Raw genomic sequence first — 22,135 nt, 5'->3', positions numbered from 1 at the left:
TGTCACAAGTGAACAATTCCTCGCCTACCCTCATGTAACAAGCCACCCATCAAAAGGGAGACCTGTTTAAAATATTGTATAAAATAACTTCAGGTGTTTATGAGACATCCAAACTCTGTTCTCATGCTTGGGGACTATCCCCCAGTCATCTCATTATGAGTATGCAAACACTCCATATAATCTGAACTCTGAAATGCTTCTTGTCCCAGATATTTTAGATGCCACATACCACCCCTGTGAGTAGGGAGAGGCTCACTGTGAAGAAGTCAGTCTGCCATCTTTTGCTGTTCTATCCAATATAATAATCACTAGCAACATCATTGTACCTAAACTTAATTAAAAATCAAAGAAACTTTAAAATTCATTTCCTTAATCTCACTAGCCACATTTTAAGTAGTTAACAGTCATGTACAGCAAGTGACTAGGATACAGTGGACAGTGTAAATACAGAAAACACTTCCATCATTATCAGAAGTTCCTTTAGGGGGTGTGGCTTAGTGGTACAGTGCTTACCCAGCATGCCCAGGGCCCTGGGTTCAACCTCCAGAACCACCAAAACAAAACAGAAAGTTCTTTTGGACATTACAGGCTCAGTACAATCCTGTCAAAATCCCAGGAACTTTCACAGAAACTGACAAGCTAATGAAAATTTACTGAAAAGAAGAGGACTTATTATAGTCAAAATAATTTCGAAGAAAATGAACCAAGGTAAAGTGCTAAAGATATTTAATTTCATGACTTACCTTGATTATTTACAATATTCAAGACAGTGTGATACTGAGGAAAACTCAGGTACAAAGAATAAATGAACAAAACAAGGTCCAGAAATATAGTCACCCATCTGATTTTTGACATGTCAACGTAATTTAATGGAGGAAAGTCTTTTCAACAACTGGAGCAGAAAATTTAGAATGTTCGATTAAGAACTTCTACCCATACCTTTTCTCCATTAACTCCAAATGACCACAAAATAAATGTAAAACCTTCAACTTATAAAACTTCAAAGACAACTCAAGGGAAATCTTCATGTCCCTAGTTTAAGGAAAGCTTTCTTGGATAAAACTTCATTACTGGATCTCATAAATATCTAACACTTCTGCCTTTCAAACAGACTATATTAAGAAAATGAAAAGCCACGGACCAGAAAATATTTAGAAAACACATACCAAAATAAGAACTGTTATCCAGAGTGTCTGAAAATCTCTAAAACCTCAACAACAACGAATGAACACAATTTAAGAACAGGTAAAACAATCTGACGTCACCTCACCAAATATACAATGATTTACACATGCACATGGGAAGACGCCCACTGTTGGTTATAAGGGAAATGGAAAAACTACAGTTACCACTGCACAGGCACTATGATGGCTATTTAATTCTAAAAAAGAAAAAAACAACTATCTGGAATTATCAAATACTAAGGAAGATGCAAAGAGATGGAAATTCATACATTACTGGTGACGATATAAAATGGGGCTTTCCAGGAGAACAGAAACAAGTATTTCTTGATTAGTGTTTTCAGGATAAGCTCATCAAAATGTACAGACCTGTGAACCTGAAAGAGCTTATTTTACTAGACAGAAATAGCTCAATAAACCTAATTCAAATAGTAATAATACATTCAGTTAAAAGAAAATAAAGGAGAAAAATGGGTTGGGGGAAATTAAAGGGCAAAAATTTTTCAGTTTTCCATTTAAAAACTCCTCCTGTAATTCCAAATGATCTTCCAAGAACCTCACATCCTGCATTAACCCTGTACCCTGCAAGGTAAGAAGGCAGGGTGTTCCAAATCAGGCAACCTGCATCTAATGCATGGGAATGTACAGGCAACCAATGAAACTTCAAGAAGGATGAGGACATGTGGGTCCTCCACTGCTGCCAAAATGCTCCAGATGTTCCACAATCACCTACACAGAAAGACCCCGAAAAGAATCATCAATATGAAAGGCTTCTAAACTCAAAGCAAACTTCACTAAGGCAAAGAACCACTATGGATATGCTACAGATGGTGACCATCCTACATCCATACATACTTCCCACTGGGGGAAATGAGGTGGGCAGAAAAAGAGAAACATATGTCAAGAGAAAATGAGCTCTTCCCTCATATCTAACACAAAGCTTTACCTATCCAGCCCAGCCAAATCATGGACTTCCTAAGATAGCACGGAAGAACTCAAGTGTGAGATGGGTCCCACAGTTCAGGCACTGTGTACTAACCAGAAGTGCCTCACAGCAGCACCCAGCTGGAGAAAAGGGAGAGCTGGGAACTGAGAAGACATGTCCCTGTTGTATTATGGAACCTCGTGTCCACCACAGATCTGACAGACAGGGAAAGGCTGGCACTGGGGGAGGGAAACCCACTGTTTCCTTCTGTCCTACAATGGTTAGATGAAATCATCTCCAAGGCCTGTGTATAAGGAGATTTTTTTCCCAAGAAGGGAAGAAATAGTAGTGTAATCAAGGGCAATTTAAAGGATTCTAACTCTTCTTGGCTAGATACACTATAGCATATTTCTTACTGTAAGTGAGGATGTAAAGCATATTATAAAACTCATAGTTATTTTGCAGTAGGATGCAAATGAGCTTTAAATAAAAAGGTAAAATGCTGCTCAACAAACCCCAAGCACAAGAAACACTTAAAAAAAAAAACCAAAACTTTACTAAGCCTCATTATAACCAAACTGCTAAAAACCAGTGATAAGGAAAAATCTTTTTAAAGCAGAGAAAACAAAACATTTTGTAGAGGAATAAAGAATAACACAGTGCTGAAATGATGTGACCCTGTCAGGTACTGTGGCACACCATCTCCAATCCTAGCTCCTTAGCAGGGAGGGTGAGGCAGGAGGATTCCAAGTTCAAAGATAACCTGGGCAAGTCAGAAAGACCTTGCCTCAAAATACAACAGAAAGGACAGGGGATGTAGTTCAGTAATAGGGTGCTGGCCCAGCATGGGCAAGGCCCTGGGTTTCAGGGGAGGGGAGGGGAAACATGAACCAGAAGACAATGGAGTCAATCTCTGTGATATAATGTGAAAACCTAAAGCTAGAGTTTTTCACCCATTAGAAAAATCTTTTTAACAAGGAAAAGAAACTGGAGGCCTCATACACTGTTGGGGAAATAAAATGGTGCAGTTATTTTTACAAAATTAGAACTGGAAGGTAGTTCCTCAAAAGGTTGAATACCTACTGCAGGATTCCATTTATATGAAATACCCAATTAGGCCAATCTTTAGAGGTGGAAAGTGTATCAGAGACTCCCTGAAGTCTTGAGGCAGGGTAGGCTGGCAGGCAGCTGATTTCTTGAGTGCAGGGGCTGTGGGAGGGGGAGTAAAATGTGGCCATGGTTTATAACTCTGAATATATTAACCCCCACTGAATTACAAACTTAAATAGATGAACTGTATGATCATGTGAATCATATCTTAATAAAGCTGTTAGCAGAAAGAAGCAAAGTTTGATCCTGATACATTACACACACTGAAGAATGACCAGCAGATCTGTACTCTAAGAACCACGGGGAGGTTCCTCAAGCAGAAGTCAAGTACTGCCAGGTAGAAACGTGAATCTACGTAAAAGGAATGAAGAACCCAGGAAATGGTGAAATGGGGGAAAACATAAAAAACCTACTGTGTTATATTTTTAAACCTTTAAAAAAGATTGTCTACTTAAAATTTATAACAACATATGGTGGGGATCACAACAGAAGTCTAAACGTATGACATAACAGAACGGAGGCCAGGAGGAAAATTGGATATTCCACTACTACACCTTTACACTGTGTGTGAAATACAGTTACTACTTGAAGATGGACTGCAGTGAGCAAAATGGGGAAGCAACAAATCAAGTAGATTTGTAGAGTATACCGATAAGTTAAGGAGAATTATTAAAGGAAACAAACCCCCAGTTAAACCAAAAGAAAGAAAGTGAAATGTAGAAAAATGTGTGGGAAAACCAGCAAAATAGTAGATTTAAAACCATTCACATATACACATTAAGTGTAAATTGGCTAAACACTGCAATTAAAAGGCAGAGATTGTGGTATCCGATTAGAAAAGCAAAACCCAACCATATACTGTCTACAAAAAAAAAAAAAAAAAAAATCAAATATAAGACAAAACTACAGGAAAAAGTATGCCATGCTAACAGGACTGAGAAGAACGCTGGAATGGCTAGGTAAACAGAGGACACAATGAATTTCAGAGCAAATAATAATATTACTAGGGATAAAGAGGGTTGTGTTTCAATTCATCAAGAAGAACCTAACGTTCTAAATATTTAGGAGCCTAATCGCAAAACTAAGCATAATTAAATTTAAAAACCAGAAGGGTATATCTGGAAAATCCTCACATCAGTAGAAATTTTTAAAGTTCTTCAACAACCTACCTGACCAAAAAAAAAAAAATTTCTTTAATGGAAAATAAGAAAGTACTTTGTGCTGAATAAAAATGAAAACAATATAGTATAGGGTAACAACTAAGTAATTAACAGCAGCAAACATCTGCACTTGGAAAAGAAAGGTCTCCAAATCAAGAACCTCAGCTGACACCTTCAGAAAATACATAGAAAGAAAGTGAAAGCTAAAGATTGTTTAGATCAATAAAATCCTGATAAGCAAGACTCAAAGAGAACACAAATTATCAGTAAAGAATGAGGTAACAGCTACAGACTCTACAAATAATAGAAAGATAGATGAATATTTTAAACTTTATTTCAATAAAACAGACAAGTTCCTAAATTTCTTGTAAAATATGAACTGCCAAATTCACCCGAGAAAAATCTGAATTTTAAAAAACATGTTTTATATTTTAAATATAAAATATATTTTTAAAAAATATATTTACAAAGTAACTCAAATTGTAGTTTATATATATATATAAAGAAAATTCTAGACCCAAATGCCTTCACCAGTACATTCATTAAAAGTTTTAAAGTAGAAACAATTACCAATTCTATACAAACTCTTCTAGAAAAATGAGAAGGAGGGTACATTTCCCAACTCATTCTATGAAAGTTGTGGGGCTGGGGATGTGGCTCAAGCGGTAGCGTGCTCTCCTGGCATGCGTGCCACCCAGGTTCGATCCTCAGCACCACATACAAACAAAGATGTTGTGTCTGCCGAAAACTATGAAAGTTGTATTACCTTAAATATAAAACCTGACAAATATTTTAGAAGGAAGAAAAATCGCAGGCCAATGTTCTCCGTGAACACAAATGAGAATACACTGACAACATAGGCTTTACCACTGGAATGTCAAATTGGGTTTAAAATTTCAAAATCAACCAATTTAGTACTAAATCCAATTTCTACTCTTTAATAAAAACTCTCAGCAAACTACTATAGAAAGGAGCTTCCTAAACCAGGAGGCAGGGGCCTACAGCAAACAGCATAATTAATGGTTTAAAAACACTACTACCCAACAGTTTTGACACTGTGTTGGAGTCTTTCTAGTATGACAAGCAGTTAGAAGAAATACAGGGCATCCAAAATGGAAAGGAAGAAGCAGCAGTGTGTTAATTCAAACATGACTGCCAATGGGGCAAACTCTATGGAATCTACCCAAAAAGCTACTGAAATTAGTAGGCAAGTTCAATAATGTTACAGGGTACACAATTAACAAAAATGACTTGTATTTTCAACAACTAGCAACAAATTTTAAAAATATAAAATACCTAGTGAGAAATCTGATGGAAGAGAAGTAAAACTTGTGGAAGAATGAAACCATGAACACTGCTAAGACAAGACCTAAATAAATAGATATACCATGTTCATGGACTGCAATACTCAATCTAATGTTTTGGATCATCAGTTTCCCTCCATCTTATCTAAAGTCAGCACATACTAATACAAACACTAGCATGCCTTTTATGTAGATACTGACAGACTTTTCAAAAGGCAAAGATCTAGGATAGCTAAATAATAACAAAAAAGTTGGAGGTCTTAACATTTCCTGATTGCAAAATTCACTATAAAGCTACTTAAGACCACAGAACAGATGTTAAAAAAAAAAATAGAACAATGGAACACAATGGAGTCTAGAAACAGACTCACACGTATATAGCTCACTAATTTCCATCAAAGATGCCAACCAATTAAAGAAAGAATAATCTTCTTGCCAGGCAGGGAGGCAATCTTAATCTTTAATCTCAGCTACTCTTGAAGGTGAGGCAGGATTCCAAGTCTGAAGACAGCCTGAGCAACTTAAACTTAGTAAGACACTATCTCAAAATAAAAAATAAAAATGCTGGGGATGTCGCTCAGTGGTAGACAGAGCACATGTACAAGCCCCTAGGTTAAATTCCCAGTCCCACCCCACCTGCCAAAAAAAAAAAAAAAACACAATCTCACAATTTACTAAAATCCAATTAAAAGTGAGTAATATGAACAGATACTTAAAAGAAAATGCACAGATGGGAAGTAAGCACGTGATACATGTTCAACCTCTTAGTTATTAGGGATGTATACAAGTTAGAACCACAATAAGGGATCAGTAGAAGCCTAAAATCAAAACCATGGACTGACTATAGGAACTTAGGATGTGGAAAAACCACAACTCTTCTCCTACAGTGCTAGCAGGAATTTAAAATGATAGAACCACTTTAAGAAATAGCTTGTAAATGTCCTAAAAAGCAAAACCTAGGGCTGGGAATATAGCTCCATTGGTAGAGTGCTTGCCTTGTATGCACAAGGCCCTGGGTTTAATCCCCAGTACCTCAAAAAATAAAAATAAAAAAAGCAAAACCTATCTTAGGTATTTACTCAAAGAGAAATAAAAACATATGTTTCTACACAAAGACTTGTTTGGGAATACATTGCAGCTTTATTTCTAAGAGCCAGAAAATGCAAACAATTCAAATGTCCACCATCTGGTGATTGGTCAGACAACCCTGCAGGTTACCCAGTGGAATACTATTCAACAGTAAGAGGAATAAACAATGATGACCTAAAGACCAGCATGCTGAGGGAAGTCAGGCACCCACCCCCCAAAGAACACATGCATTCACACAGAACTGAAACAAGGCTGGGTGTGGCTCAGCGTGGAACTCTTGCCAGGCATGTGAGTTCCATACCAAGTTTCCATACCAAGAAAGTGCCAACTAATCTACAGTGAGAGAAAGCAGAGGTACCTGGGGACAGAGAGGAGCAGGAAAGAAAATGGCAGGGGTAATGGTTGTGGTCACTGCACTCACTGTGGTGGTTTTCCAGAGTATATTTATATGTGAAGTTTCTTAATATGCTAGTTATACTTTAATGAGGCTGAAAACAATCAAACAAGCAAGGTAAATGTGGCACTTTTACTGGCTGCAGTAAAATACTTCTTGATTTCAGTTAGAGACTCAGCAATACTGAAATTGTACATCAATCTACAGAATTTACCTTAGTGAAGTTTTATTATTTGTCACCTTTAAGAGTAAAATTTAGTCCTTTAGTGCTATTTGAGAATGTATTCTAAAAACATTACAAATTATTTTTGTATGACAAACCCCACTACCTTGTATCTTCAAAATGCCACAGCAATGTATTCTAACGTTCTAGTCCTTAGTTATCAGTACCCTCATTACCATCCTATGCACACAGGAAACACACCACATACGTTCCAAGTCCATCCTCTCAGAAACAACCCATGCTGCGAGGACTTCACCAAGGAATGAAGTGGTTTAGTGACAGAGGGAAGTGATCCTCAATCTGGCTGTGCACACTGGAGCAGTTTCATGTATTTTGGGGTTCCCATGCTATTTGTCTTGTTTCTACTGATAATCCCATCTTCACCCCAATATCTGATTCAGACGTTTTCTATCTACAACGTTATGTCTTGCTTCACACTCTCTGACCTCTTGCGGCCAGTACACAGGGAGGTGTGGCTTCTTTCATTGCGAAGGTTTTTTTGGGGGGATGGGGGGTAACAGGGTCTTGCTAAGCAGCTGAAGCTAGCTAGGAACTTACATTCCTCTTGCCTTGGCCTCTCCCATCCCTGGGATTGCAGGTGCACACAAGTGTGCACAGTTCAAAAAATTCTGCAGTCCATCTCTTGAAAATCTCTTCCTAAGAGAATTACAACTATTCTGAGTTCTATTCAGCTGCAAAACCTCTAAGAAAAAAAACAGATTGCTTGATCTGGTTGGTTTTAGTCTACCTTTGCCTTCTTAAGCCACTTTCTGTGTTTCTAAAACCTTCAGCCAAAAAGCAGAGAGAAGAGAACTTCAGGAGAGCACTCTCTCTCTGAGAGTCCTCCTCAGAGATCACCTTCACTGACTGCTTCACAGAGTCCTCTGTACAGCCAACAGGTGTCTCAGCTGGAAGCCGAAAAGCAGTAATGAAGGTGGAAGGGAAACTGATCATGCGAACCATCTTTAGAGTCAAAGCAAAGAGTAAAATTAGAACTTTGAGTGAGGAAGAAACTAGTGGCAGTATTTCCAAGGCATTCGGGTTTTCTAAGTGACCACAACCCATCTGCAAAGAAGGCCAATCAACATCTGCCTTAATTTTAGTTTCTTAAAAAGAGTACTTAAAGAAGAGATAAGAGAAATAGACTGTCCATTATATTGAAGAATACAAAACACAGCACTTCAGTAAGCATTTGGAGATTTAACAAAAATAGGTCACTGTCTCTGTTCCTGAGGGTTTCTGGGGCAGCAAATGTAAACAAGAAATTTCAGGAAGAAATGATTTTCAGGCCATGCTGGAGACAGTGCACCCCTGCCCCCCCCCCCAAAAAAAAGTGTTAATGATGAAAGAAGAATCCAAAGATAGTGCAATAAGAGCTGGGTCTTGGAGCAGATGCTGGAGTTTACCTGCAGTTTTCACACAGTTAGACACCTAGGTGGCAAGCAGCATGGTGGCAGAAAAGCACATGTTCCCAAGAACATCATCAGCTTGACCAAAAAGTGCATGCAAAGAAGAGCAAGACCTCGCTGAGCAGTGAGGTGGCACCCACAGCAGTTGCACAGACAGATGACATGATTTACATGTTCTTTAGAGTTATCTCTGGGCAACACAAAAGACTGGACGTGGTAGACCAGGCTCAAGGTTACTGCAACAGGACAGGTCCAGATCTGGGCAAGAGAGGCTTAAAATTAATTGAACTGTACTGAAATTAAAAGTGAAATAATGAGGACCTAAAATAAGGTAGTAGCAGCCATAGTATCAGAGGAATAAAAACCAGTGACATTTGGTATCTGCTCTAGGTGTCTACAAATTGTTCCACTGTGTGGATGATAATGCCATTATCAGATAAAAAAACTAAATGACACAAGTGATCCTATGAAGCTGGAATGACCAAGTCAAGTGCAACTCTACTGATCTGGGGTTAGGAATGTGAGCTCCAAATCCCGTTTTCTCATCTGTAAAATGGGGACCAAGCCATGCATACCTCATTCTTCTAATGATTAAATGAGAAATGCAAGAAACAGTGTCTATTCTATGTTAAATGCCCTTAAATGGTGGCCCTTATTAGCACTGGCCAGGCTGCAAGATCACTACTGAGGTCTCCATGAACCACTGTGCCCCACTGTTCTTAATGAGCAGAGCCCCTTCCTTGTCAGCTACACTCACAGCACCTCAGACACCCAATAAACAGGTTCAATAAATGCTAAGCAAGAAAAACATGTAATGTACACTTGTTCTATTAGAACCAAGCTTTGCTGTGGGGCATAATTCAGTACTAACTATTTCAATAATAAAAATTCTTTTCAAAGAAAAATTTATCAGTGTCATTCTTTTAATTAAATAATGTAACAAAGTTCTATATATGCATTGCCTTAGGGCTGCAATCCACCAGTTAATACTTAAAAACACACTTGCCTTCCACACCAGGTTCACCAGGTTTTTGCTCTGCTGTGACTCCCCCATTTCAGAGATCCTAAAAGACTGAATTTAGCTTTGAATCAAACCACAATCAGTTAAATTTCTTAGAATGGGAAAATCAAAGACAAGAATTCCAAAAACAAAACATTACCTACAACTATATATTCAGCTACATATAAATTCAACACTACCAAAATTTTTCAGTGATCCCAAAATGCACAAATAAATATTCATTTATACATCGCTGGGTGGACTACATTACAAATATATTTGGGGGGTATCAGGAATTGAACTCAGGGGCACTCAACCACTGAGCCATAGCCCCAGCCCTATTCTGTATTTTATTTAGAGACAGGGTCTCACTGAGATGCTTAGGGCCTCACTTTGGCTGAGGCAGGCTTTGAACTTGTGATCCTCCTGCATCAGCCTCCTGAGCCACTGGGACAGACACGCGCCACCATACCAGGCTACAAATAAATTATTTTTACATGTTTTACACAAGTAATTTAGCACCATGGTATTTAAGATTCATTTTACTATAAATTGCCAAAACTGTGACAAATCTCAGTATTTCAAATCTGGGAAAGACAGAAATCAACCAGTTCTATTCATTTCAAATTTAAATCCCAACCTAGCATATACCTCTATACATATAAAAAGTTTCATCTTACAATAGTGGTATTTTAAAGCTTTTATTCACAGGCTAGGGATGTGGCTCAAGCGGTAGCGTGCTCGCCTGGCATGCGTGCGGCCCGGGTTCGATCCTCAGCACCACATACAAACAAAGATGCTGTGTACGCAGAAAACTAAAAAATAAATAAATAAATACCCCCCCCTCTGTCTCTCTCTTTAAAAAAATAAAAATAAATAAATAAAGCTTTTATTCACAACTTGACTGCAGTAACAGAAACTGTACATAGTGAAACTTACAAGAAATCTTGAACACGGAGATTCCCCTTCTAAAACAAAAATCTTTGAAACATGATTCCATTATATAGAATTTCTCCCCAAAAGCCCATTGGATAGTCATGTTTCAAGTTCTTATACCCTTTAGTTAATTAAAAAAAAAAAACACAGAATTTAAGATTCAAAAAGATGAGAAATTATGAATTCTTTGTAGAGGATCTTATGGATGCTCCATGTAAGATCTCCAGTTCTCAACCTATAGAAAGGATGAACAGGCAGAAAGGGAGGTGTTGCCAGGCTAATCATACAGATCCAAAAGGGGGTAAATCTGAATACCAAGCATCAAATAACACTCTACCTACCTACCTTCCCTATTATCACTCTCATCCTGAGCATCAAAGTATGATTCCCCTTCTTACAAATATGCTTCTAGGGTGCACACCAAGATTGCCAACATCGAGCTGTTCACTGTCACGCAATGTCCCACGGTACCCAAGAACAAAGTAGACATGCTATGGCTTGCTCAATATTTTAACTGAAGGGCTTGGAAATAAAGCTAAGTCCTGCATACAAAGGAGTGCAGAGCCTTCCTCCTGGGACACAGAGTCTGAAAGCCAGTGATACCTGCTCCATCTGACTCTGGCACAGGCACTCCAGCTGGGCAAAGTCAATCATTCAAAATCACTCCTTGCCCAGGAACTTCATGGTGACATGTAATGTTCTTTCAAAAAGTTGTATAATTTTAAAAGTAGTCAAGTGTCGAACAACACTTCAAAGAACCTGATTTAAGACAGTGAGTATATATTCCATATTCTCAGTCTGTTTTTATGGGTAAATCTAAGAGACAGGATGAGAAACCCTGAACTTTATAAAAGACAAACACAGCAAAAAGCAAAATAAGTCAATCTAGACAGCTTCCACTCACTTTGTACATTACAAGTGATGCAATTAGGCTAAAAATCTGAGCAAGTAACCACTCTACTGGCATTATATTATTGTCCTCCTCTAATTCAAATGGGCCTGAAAGAGGGCGATCCGTTCTCCCTTGAAACGACAAAGATGGAAGGAAAAGAAGGAGATGAGAACACTGGTAATCAAGCTCCCTTGTCCATTTAATTCAGTCAGTTTTTTCTACTTTACCTAGTAAGAAACCAAAGTTGACACTTCTGAGCCTCCATTTCTTCCATTTAAAATTAATAACAACTACCTCTCAGGTGGCTCTGAATATTATACTGGGAGAATACACACAGCTGGCATGCAAAATGTAAAGCACTATGCAAACAAAGCATCTCGGGATGGCCTAACCATCTAAATGCTGAAGGACCATTCAGTCAAGTCATACTCTACAAGTTAAGGCCCCAAGCTTTACATCTGGAAAATGAGAATTAGGTCATGCACCACACATTTGTGGTACACACCCATGATCCCAGCTACTCAGGAGGCTGAAGCAGGAAGATCCTAATTCCAGGCCAGCCTCAGTAACTTAACAAGACAGTGTCTCAAAATAAATTTTTAAAAGACAGGAAGTGTAATTTAACAGTGAAGCACTTGTCTAGCATCATGAAGGAGGCCCTCAATTCACTCACAAAAACAGCAAAAATAAATAAATATGTAAATAAATACGCCAATCGCGCTTCATATTGTTTACAGTATGTATTCTGTGCCAGGTCATATGCTAAGCATACTACAATCATTCAATCTTTTTTTTTTTTTTTTTTAGGGCGGGGGAAGTTACAGAGGAGAGAGTCCAGGGGTGCTTAATCACTGAACCATATCCTCGGCCCTTTTTTCTTTTTTATTAATTGTTTTAAGAGAGAGAGAGAGAGAGAGAGAGAGAGAGAGAGAGAGAGAGAGAGAGAATTTTTTTTAATATTTATTTTTTAGGTTTCGGCGGACATAACATCTTTATTTGTATGTGGTGCTAAGGATCGAACCCAGCGCTGTGCGCATGCCAGGCGAGCACGCTACCGCTTGAGCCACATCCCCAGCCCTTTTCTTTTTTATTTTGAGACAAGGTCTCACTAAGTTGGGTGACCCTCCTGCCTCAGCCTCCCAACAAGTCTGGGATTACAGGCATGCACCACTATGCCAAGCCTTATTTATCTTTACATAATCTCTACAGAGAAGTTAATGTCCACATTTTATAAATGAAAAATGAAAGAAAAGGCTCAAGTAACCTGAGCAAGGCCACTAGGCCAACAGCAGAGGTGCCTTTGCTCAAACTGAGGTTGACACCAAAACACTTTTTCTCGACTATTACTCTTCCTCTCCAATATGGCAGCCACTAGTCAAACATTCCCATTGAACACTTGAGATGCAGCCTGTCTGAATTAAGAGCTGTAATTACAAAACATACACCAGATTATGAAGACTTTTATGAAACTATAAAATATGATATTTTTTATTGGTTACAGGTTGAAACGATAACATTCTGGAAATAACTGACTAAACAAAATATATAAATTTCACCTGCTTTGTACTTTCTGCATGTGGCAACTAGAAAGTTCAAAATCATGCATGGTCTGCATGTGTCTACTTGAACAGCACTGATTCAGAACATCATCTACATACCTTGTAATGCGATTTCAAACTCAAGTACAACATATTCGACTCATTCAGATACTTTCCAATGTTAACGGTTTATTTCCATGGTATAGGGAGTTAAACCCAGCAGTGCTCTACCACTTACCTATACCCCCAACTGTTTTTACTTTTTTTGTTTGTTTGTGGGTTTTTTGGTACTGGGGATCGAACCCAAGGGCACTTAACCACCGAGTATCACATCCCCAGCCCTTTTTTCTATTTTATTTAAAGATAGGTTCTCGCTAAGTTGCTGAGGCTGGCTCTTTGAACTAGCAATCCTTCTACCTCCTCCTGAGCCACTGGGATTACAGGTGTGCGCCACCATGCCTAGCCTCATTTTTATGTTTAATTTTTTGAGACAGTGTCTTGCTAAATTTCCAAGTCTGGCCTCAAACTTATGATCCTCCTGCCTCTGCCTCCCAAGTAGCTGGGATTAAAAGTGTGCGCCACCACACCCAGTTTAATAGTTTAATTCAGTATAACTGATAAAAACATTTTAGTCTTAAGGCAGAAACAGTTTCACTTAAATTTCAATGTCTCAAAATAATTTTCTTAAAAATCTCTGATAACTGCTTTCTTCCCAACTACAAGTGATACAGACACACCAACAGAAATTATGGGGGGTGGGGGGGGAAGCACCGTTTCTCTCGATGATAGTTATTATTTTGATCAATCATTCCTTCTAGGTACGCATATTAGGTTGAATGGTACAAAATATTGAGATTAAAGTGGGACCATAGTTTTATCATTCTGAAACTTGCCTTTTCTAATTATTATACTATAAATACTTGCCTCCATCATTATATATTCGTTCTGAACAGTTTAACTTACTTAAGTTACAAAAATAATACAGAAAAGTCTCATGTAACCTCCACCCAGTTTCCTCACAATGTGCACCTTCTGGATTATAGTAAAATGTCAAAATCAGGAAACTGACTGTAGCATGTGTGTGTAAATAATTCTCTGCCATTTTTTGTGTGCTTTCCCATCTCAAGAATAATTTTAGACCCAATAACTTTACATACTTATAGGCTATGAGAATAGTTTGACACCTGTGTGCAATGTACAATGAGCAAGTCAGTGTGGTTATACTATTTCCATCGCCTCAAATTATGTCATTTCTTTACTAAGAACCTCTGAACTCCTCTCTTACACTTCTCTGGAAATAACAACAGTGGTGAACACCAATCCCCTACCATGGTGGACCACCAGAGCTCACGCCTCCCGACTTTACTCAGCTATCTGCATCCAACCTCTCAATCCTCCTCACCAACTCAAGCCATTTTTTCACACCTGTATATTCACAAAACTACAACCACAACCAAGACACACACGCCAGCCTTTTTAACTCACGCCCACCTCTCCCAGTCCCTCCACCAGCCCGGAGCATTGGGAATTCTGTCATTTCAAGAATGGCAATGGCTAGCATCCTACAAAATCTTTGCAACTGGCTCTTTTCACTCTGCAAAAGACCCCTGAGGTCCATCCAAGTTATACTAATAACCAGTACATGTCCCTCGGTATTGCTCAATAGCATTTCACAGCACAGATGTTCTAGTCACCTACTGAAGAACACCTAGGTCACTTCTAGTTTGGGGCTATGACAAAAAAAAAAAAAAAAAGACCAGATTTTGTGTGAACCCAGGCTTTCACTGCGCTGGGATAAACATCCAGGGGTGTGACCACTTGGGTCACATGGTAAGTACTGTTTAGTTCTAAGACACTGCCAGACTACTTTCCAGAATGTAAAGCATACTGTTCTACATTCTCATCAGCCAGCCATGTATGACAAATCTCAAACATTTTTTAACAGCTGCAAAATATTCTATCATGAATACTCCATATTTTTAACAACTCTGTGCTGATCCTTATTTAGGTGATTTCCAATTTGTTGTTATATACTGAGGAATTTATGTGGTCAAATTCCTAGAAATCATTTTTTGTTGGGTCACAGGGTACAAATATTTTACAAGCATTTGATACCAACTGCCATACTGGCCTCCAAAAACTTAATCAATTTATGTATCCATTGAAGTGAGAATGCCCATTTCCAAACCTCACTGAAATTATTTTTTAGTCTTTACAATCTGATTGGCCAAAATATGTTAATCTTATTTTGTATCTCTCTGAATAATGGGGGAAGTTATATTTTTCTCAAGTTTGTGTGTTTTTTTCCTAATGAATTAATTACTTGTTCAGATTATTTGCCAGATTTTTACTAGAATGTTGGTTTACTGATTATAAAACCTGGTTCCATCTAGAAACAGGATTTGTTAAAAAATATATTTTATCTGAAATCAAAGTGTTAGTAAAGTAAGGTAACAGTTAACTCTACAATGCAGAAAAGACACCAGCGTAGAACTGATATGGCCCCCCAATTTATATTCCTATACTTTGCACAGAATATTCATTCATTAAGGTATCACCGCCAATGCCAACCTAGGTCAATAATATGGTCCTAAAATGTTGACCACTTAGATAAGTTCACTCTGAAATACCAACACATCATGTTTCCATACAATCAAAACCTTTGCTGGGAATGGTGGCACACACCTGCAATCCCAGCAGCTAGGGAGGCTGAGGTAGGAGGATCACAAGTACAAAACCAGCCCCAGAAACTTAGCAAGGCCCTAAGCAATTCAGTGAAACCTTGTCTCTCTAAATAAAATACAAAAAGGGCTGGGGATGTGGCTCAGTGGTTAAGTTCCCCTGGTTCAATCCCCAGTACCAAAAAAATAAATAAGTAAATAAACAAACTTCCCTGGAAAAACCAGCTGCTCTTTAGGAGAGCCTAAGGTCATGTAGTTTCCCAAAGTACAGAATCAACACTACCTGCAAACTTACTAGAAATGCAAAATTCTCAGACCCTACACCAGTAAATTCCAAGGTTGAGATTCAGCAATGTCTGTTCAACAAGACTCTGAAAAGACAGCAAATGATACTGGCAAAACTGGATGTTCATATGCATAAGAATTAACTAGATCCCTCTCATTCTGCACAAAAGTCAACTCAAAATGGTCAAAGACCTAAGAATTAGACTAGAAACTTTGAAACTGCTAGAAGAAACCAGAGGGTCAACTCCGACATAGGCACAGCTATCAACTTCCTCAACAGAACTCCTAAAATTCAGGAATTAATACAATAATTGATAAATGGGATGGCATCAAATTAAAAAGCTTCTGCACAGCAAAGAGAATGAGCAAAACAAGGGAGAAAATATTTGCCAGCTCCTCTTCCAACAGAGAATACTCAGAATATATAAAGTATTCTAAAACTTACCACACCACCAAGGGAAGGAAAACCCAATCAATAAATGGGCAAATGAATTAAACAGACCTCTCACAAGAAGAAAATACAAATTGCCAACAAAAATATGAAAAAAATGTTCAAAGCAATCAGAGAAATGCAAATCAAAACACTGAGATTTCATCTCAGTCTAGTTAGAATGGAGAACACAGAGAATAATACTGGAGAGGATGTGGGCAAAAAGAATACTCAACTGTTGGCGGGACCATAAATTAGTACAACCACTATGAAAATCAGTATAGAGGTTCCTCAAAAGACTATGAATGGAACCACCATACGACCCAGCTATACCACTCCTCCATATTTAATCCTAAAGAATTAAAGCCATCATACTATTAAAGCAATACATGAATATCCATGTTTATAGCAGCACGATTTACAACAACCAAATACAGAACCAGTCTAGGCATCTGTCAATGGAGGAATGGGTAAAGAAAATGCGGTATACAGAATGGAGTTTTATTGAGCCATAAAGAATGAAATTATGTCATTCATGAGGAAATGGATGGAAAACTAAAAGCATTATGTTATGAGAAATAAGCCAAACTCAGAAGGTCAAGTGCTGTGGATGTTCTCTCTCCAATGTGGAAGAGTGTGAGAAAAAAAAAGGGGGGGAGTGTCCTCCTGAAAACAGAAGGAGGACCAATAGAAGAAAGGAGCGGGGAAGGAGGAGGAAGGGAACAGAGAGGTGTAGAGAAGGAAACTGCCCAACTGCACATGTACACATAACAACGAAGCCCAAAGCTTTCAGGTGATTGTGGTGCACATGAAGGTCCCAGAACTAGCACTCCATAAACACATTTAGAATGAAAACATTAAATCCGCATATCCAAAATTGTTCTTTAATGAAGGGTTTGAACAAAATTAGTATGCCTTTGAATTAAGAATTTACTATTCAGTTTTCCCCCCAAAATGAAACAATCTAGAAAAAAAATTAATTCCTGCTTTGCTCTCTAGAAATAAGAAACCTAAAATTGTAAAATGTTCACAAACTTCTTCTCCCTTAAAGAATCCAGACTGAACCAGATCAGAAGTCTTCAAATCAGACTTAATTTGTTTCACATCACATAGCCTGACCCATCCATTCCCACATGGAATACCTACTGCTTTAGAAACTCAACTGCCATCACTCAGATATTGTAGTTGCGTGAATAAATAAATTTTAACTCAATAAACAAAAATATTTATCAATGGCAGGATTATGAGTGATTTTTTTTTTTGTCCCCATACTTCCTAAAATAAATGTGTTACCTTCATAACCAAAACAAAGGACAAGGAATCATTTACCAAATGAAACTACAAAATAAAATAACCTATGGAACATTACCTTCTTTTGGTTCAAACCAGCCTTCACTGATATTCCTTCTTCCTTTACCCATACAAAAAAATATACAAATAGTTCACAAAGATGCCGGGCTGATACAAGATAAATGGAATCCAGCTCCCACCCTGGAGGACCTGCGCTCAGCTGTGGTGGGAATGTCCATCCACCTAGCAAGTGTCCCAGCTCCCTCACCCTGAAGACAAGTAAGGGGGTTTGGTCACAGAATCCCCACCTCTAGGCAACAAAGAGTGACCCAGGGACTGGGCGAGTGACAGCAGACCTGATTCTTGTAGTTCTTCCTTTGATTCCCTGAGTCCAAATGGATATGGACCTCCTCATTACTGGCCATGTGCACCAGTAAAGTGTCTTGTCTTTTGACTGAAAGAAGTTGGATTCCTACACTCTTGCAGCATTTATGATATTAAATCAGGTTTAGTTTTGTAAAAGCATGAAGAGGGTAGCTATAAACCCTCGTGTGACATCTCATCTGTTCTTAGAATAAAGCAGTCACCAGGTTCACTGCAGCCCATGACTAACCACCGTGCCCTGTGGAAGACCCAATATGCTGCTGAAACTGGCGGATGCCACTCTTCATTTCTTGCCCCCTCTAAAATCTGCCAAAGTTTCTCTTCGTCTGTATTGCTAGTGCTCTTAAATTGTAGAGAGAAATATTTTGGAAAGTTTTAAGACACTTTTTTTTTATACATATCCCTTCTGCTAGTTTCTCTTCCCAACCACAGGATAAATTAAACAGAGGGAGGAAAGCAGAGGAGATGGTAGCATCAAACTCTCATGATTTCTGAGTAGTACAGTGGCACATCTGCATTACCTTTACTCAGAATTCATTTTGGCACCATTTGACTGTTTTTGTCAATTAACTATATGGAAATGAAAATACAGCTAAATAAATGAATGAATTGCTTGAGTCAAGACTTCAACTTAACAGAAATAATCAAATTACTTGACAGATGGTAGCATCCACAGTGTCCAAGGTCCAACTATCATGCACAAAGGGTCCAGCTATCAAGTGAAGTTATTAGGGCAGAACAAGAGCATAACATTTCCAACATTAGTTAGTGTGTTTTGTAAACACTTTTAAGTTCCCTTAAGGTGACAGTTTACAAACATACAACTTCAGTTCCTTAGTACCCACCAAAATAGGTTTTGTACCACACGATCAATCCCTTGCTTCATTCTTACCAACCAGACTTTCCAACGTGATTTATGGCTACTGACACCACGAACTGGACAACCAGAAATAAGGCTTTTCACAATTAATGTTACTTAGGTAAACACACCAACGATCTGAAGTTCAAAAACCCCACTCCAGGAAGTGAGTTAAATGCACAGTCTACAGCCCCCACATCTGTAATCCTGTTTTAATTTCAAGTACTTGTTTAGAAAACAAAACCAGAAAAACAGGAATACTACCCAGACTTCATAAAGACCACCTGTGCCTGACCCAGTCACATTAAACAACACACAAGATGACAACCCTAATATATGATATATAAGAACGTTTAATAGAACTTTTGGGGGGATGGGGGGTGAGAGACACAGGGTCTCACTATATTGCCCAAGCAGGGCTCCAATTTGTGAGCTCAATGTGTGCTCCCCAAAAGTTGGGATCGGCGGTACATCCCCCCACAGCATTAGATTTCTTTCTGGAACCCTTTTCTTCCAGTCTTCATTTATTCTGTATGTATTTACTGAACCCCTACCAAGTGCCAGGCATTGTAATAAACATAGGAAAATAAAGATACAAAAGAAAAGTCCTGCCCTCAAGATGAGACAACACAACAGAAGCACCCTGAAGATCCCATAAATATAGTTCAACTGTTATGACAGAGGTATGCATGACTGCAGGGGAAAGAAAGGCTTCCTGAGGCCTGAGAGAGGACGGAGACACATCTAGTCAGGACACAAGAAGAAAGGAAAAGGACCGGCATGGAGGCGCATGCCTGAAATCCCAGGAGCTAGGGAGGCTGAAGCAGGAGGATCTCAAGTTCAAAGCCAGCCTAGGCAAAGGCGAGGCCATAAGCAACTCAGTGAGATCCTGTCTCTAAATAAAATACAGAATAGGGCTGGGGATGTGGCTCAGTGGTCCAGTGCCCTTGAGTTCAACCCAGGAAGGAAGGAAGGTAGGGAGTGCGTGTATGCGTGCATTTCAAAAGAAACCACAGAAGAGCATGAAGGCATGCAAGTGAGACCCCCCAGTCCACACTCAGAACACACCATACTAGGTGTGTGGAGGGCAGATGAGGTAGTGGTGGGCTGCTCACAGAAATTCTAAACAAAGACAGAGGAAAGGAACCCAATCCCAAAGCTCTTCGTGATAATCAGGATTTGAATTCTATCCTAAAGACAATGAGAACCAGGTCATAATTTTAACCAGGAACTGGAATGATCTGGGTGGCATTTGAGAAAACACTTTTACATTAATTCAACTTTTCAACCTATGGGGTAAGAACTGTTTTTAAGTGGCCCAAGTAAGAAACCCAGGACGCAGTGGCTTTTCTAACCCTATGTACACAGGCGGAGGTAGTGATGGGTGGATGGTAAATAGTACCTGGGCAGACACGGGAGAAGTAAAAAAGTGTGGATGATGTCATCTGAATAGAGTGATGAAGGTACAGGAGAGGAGGGGGCAAAGAACTATGTAACTTGTATCTGCCTACAGAACAAATCTGACATGCAAGAATCAGGGAGGCCCAAAGTTTCTCTCTACCCTCTTTCAAAAAGCACTTACTTTAAAAAAAAAGCACTGTCTGTCTCTACCTTGGACTCAACTCACTCCACTCGCACTGCGCCACTCACATCCAGGGTGCTATCCACCACTGGCCATCTTCTTACGCACTAACTTTCCAACAAGTTTGTTAAGTTCCCTGAAAGCAGGAGTTTCCCACTTATTTAACCAATGCCTTAAAACTGAAGTGACTGATGAACATACTACTGATGAAAGGCCATGACTGACTCCCTTTATGACCACTGGAAAGTCTTACACGCCAGGCCCCACTCCTCTCACACTGGGAGCTGTGCTGCCAGGAGGCAGCAAAGGCTGAGGTAGGTAAGTGAAGAGGGCGGGAGGGGTCCTCCCTCTACAATGTGTAAAAAAGGGTCTGCATGCCAAGAGTGAGCTTCAAGAGATTCTCAGGGATAAAACTGGGAAAATCAGAACTGCACACAACAGATAGGAGTCTTGCAAATACCACTATGACTGAAAGAAGCCAGAACCACACTGTGTATACTCTTAAGATTCCATTCAAAGAGAATTCAAAAACAAGCAAAGCCTTATCTCCTGTGCTACAAGTCAGCAGAGCAGGGGCAGGTGGCAGAGTACAAGGGCTTCTGGGAATGTTCTCTTTAAGAATCTGATGCAGAATCTGGTCCCAGTTACAAACACACAATCACCTTGTGAAAGAGCAGCAAATCTTTAAACTCACGATACATGCACCTTCAATTCAAAAAACTCTTTAAAAAAAAAATAATAAACTACGGGGCAGGGGTTGTAGCTCTATGGTAGAGCACTTGCCTCACACATGTGAGGCCCTGGATTCGATCTTGGCACCACATAAAAATAAATAAATAAAAACAAAGATATTGTGTCCATCTACAACTTAAAAAAAAATAACTACGGTTGCTTGACAATTTTGTAAATCTTAAAAAGTTTCTTCACACCTACTGAAGTACACAACCAATGTATGCCATGTAAATAATACACAAATGAATCTGTTCACACCCTCCCAACTCAATGACTAATAGAAACTGGTTAGTCTGAGCTTAGTCTACAGCATGCAACTCACTTTAGTAGGTTCTGCACCAATAATGCAGCTCTACGAAATGAGCTAAACTGCACAGGTAAAACTACACCTTAATTATCCTCAAGCATCAAAATAAAAGTAGCCCATTTCCTAACAGTGAAAATGCATACCTCAACACTGGTCCAAAGGAGGCCTCTGCCTGGTCTTCCTCACTCCACAGTTCCTAATCCTACCAATTTCTTCATGGCACTTGTGGCTAGCTGAAGTTATCTCATTTTTCTGTCCACTTGCTTTTCTTCTCTTCCTCTCCACAGTATTTCAAATCCCATGAGGATAGAGACCTTGTCTGTCTTTACACCACTGTATACCCAGAGCCCAGATGGCGGTATGCTCAATAAAAACATGTCAAATGACCACAACTACCCAGGTAATTTACTTTAAGGTCATCAAG

General features: G+C 39.0%; 1 protein-coding gene across 1 annotated transcript in view; it reads right to left on the bottom strand.

Moving 5' to 3' along the window:
* Positions 1–22,135, bottom strand: part of Rybp (RING1 and YY1 binding protein) — a 71,405-nt gene that overhangs the window by 43,756 nt on the left and 5,514 nt on the right. The window lies entirely within an intron of this gene.

This window comes from Callospermophilus lateralis, chromosome 20 (assembly GCF_048772815.1).
Source record: "Callospermophilus lateralis isolate mCalLat2 chromosome 20, mCalLat2.hap1, whole genome shotgun sequence".
NCBI classification, from domain to species: domain Eukaryota; kingdom Metazoa; phylum Chordata; class Mammalia; order Rodentia; family Sciuridae; genus Callospermophilus; species Callospermophilus lateralis.
This window is presented reverse-complemented; position numbering and strand designations above follow the sequence as displayed.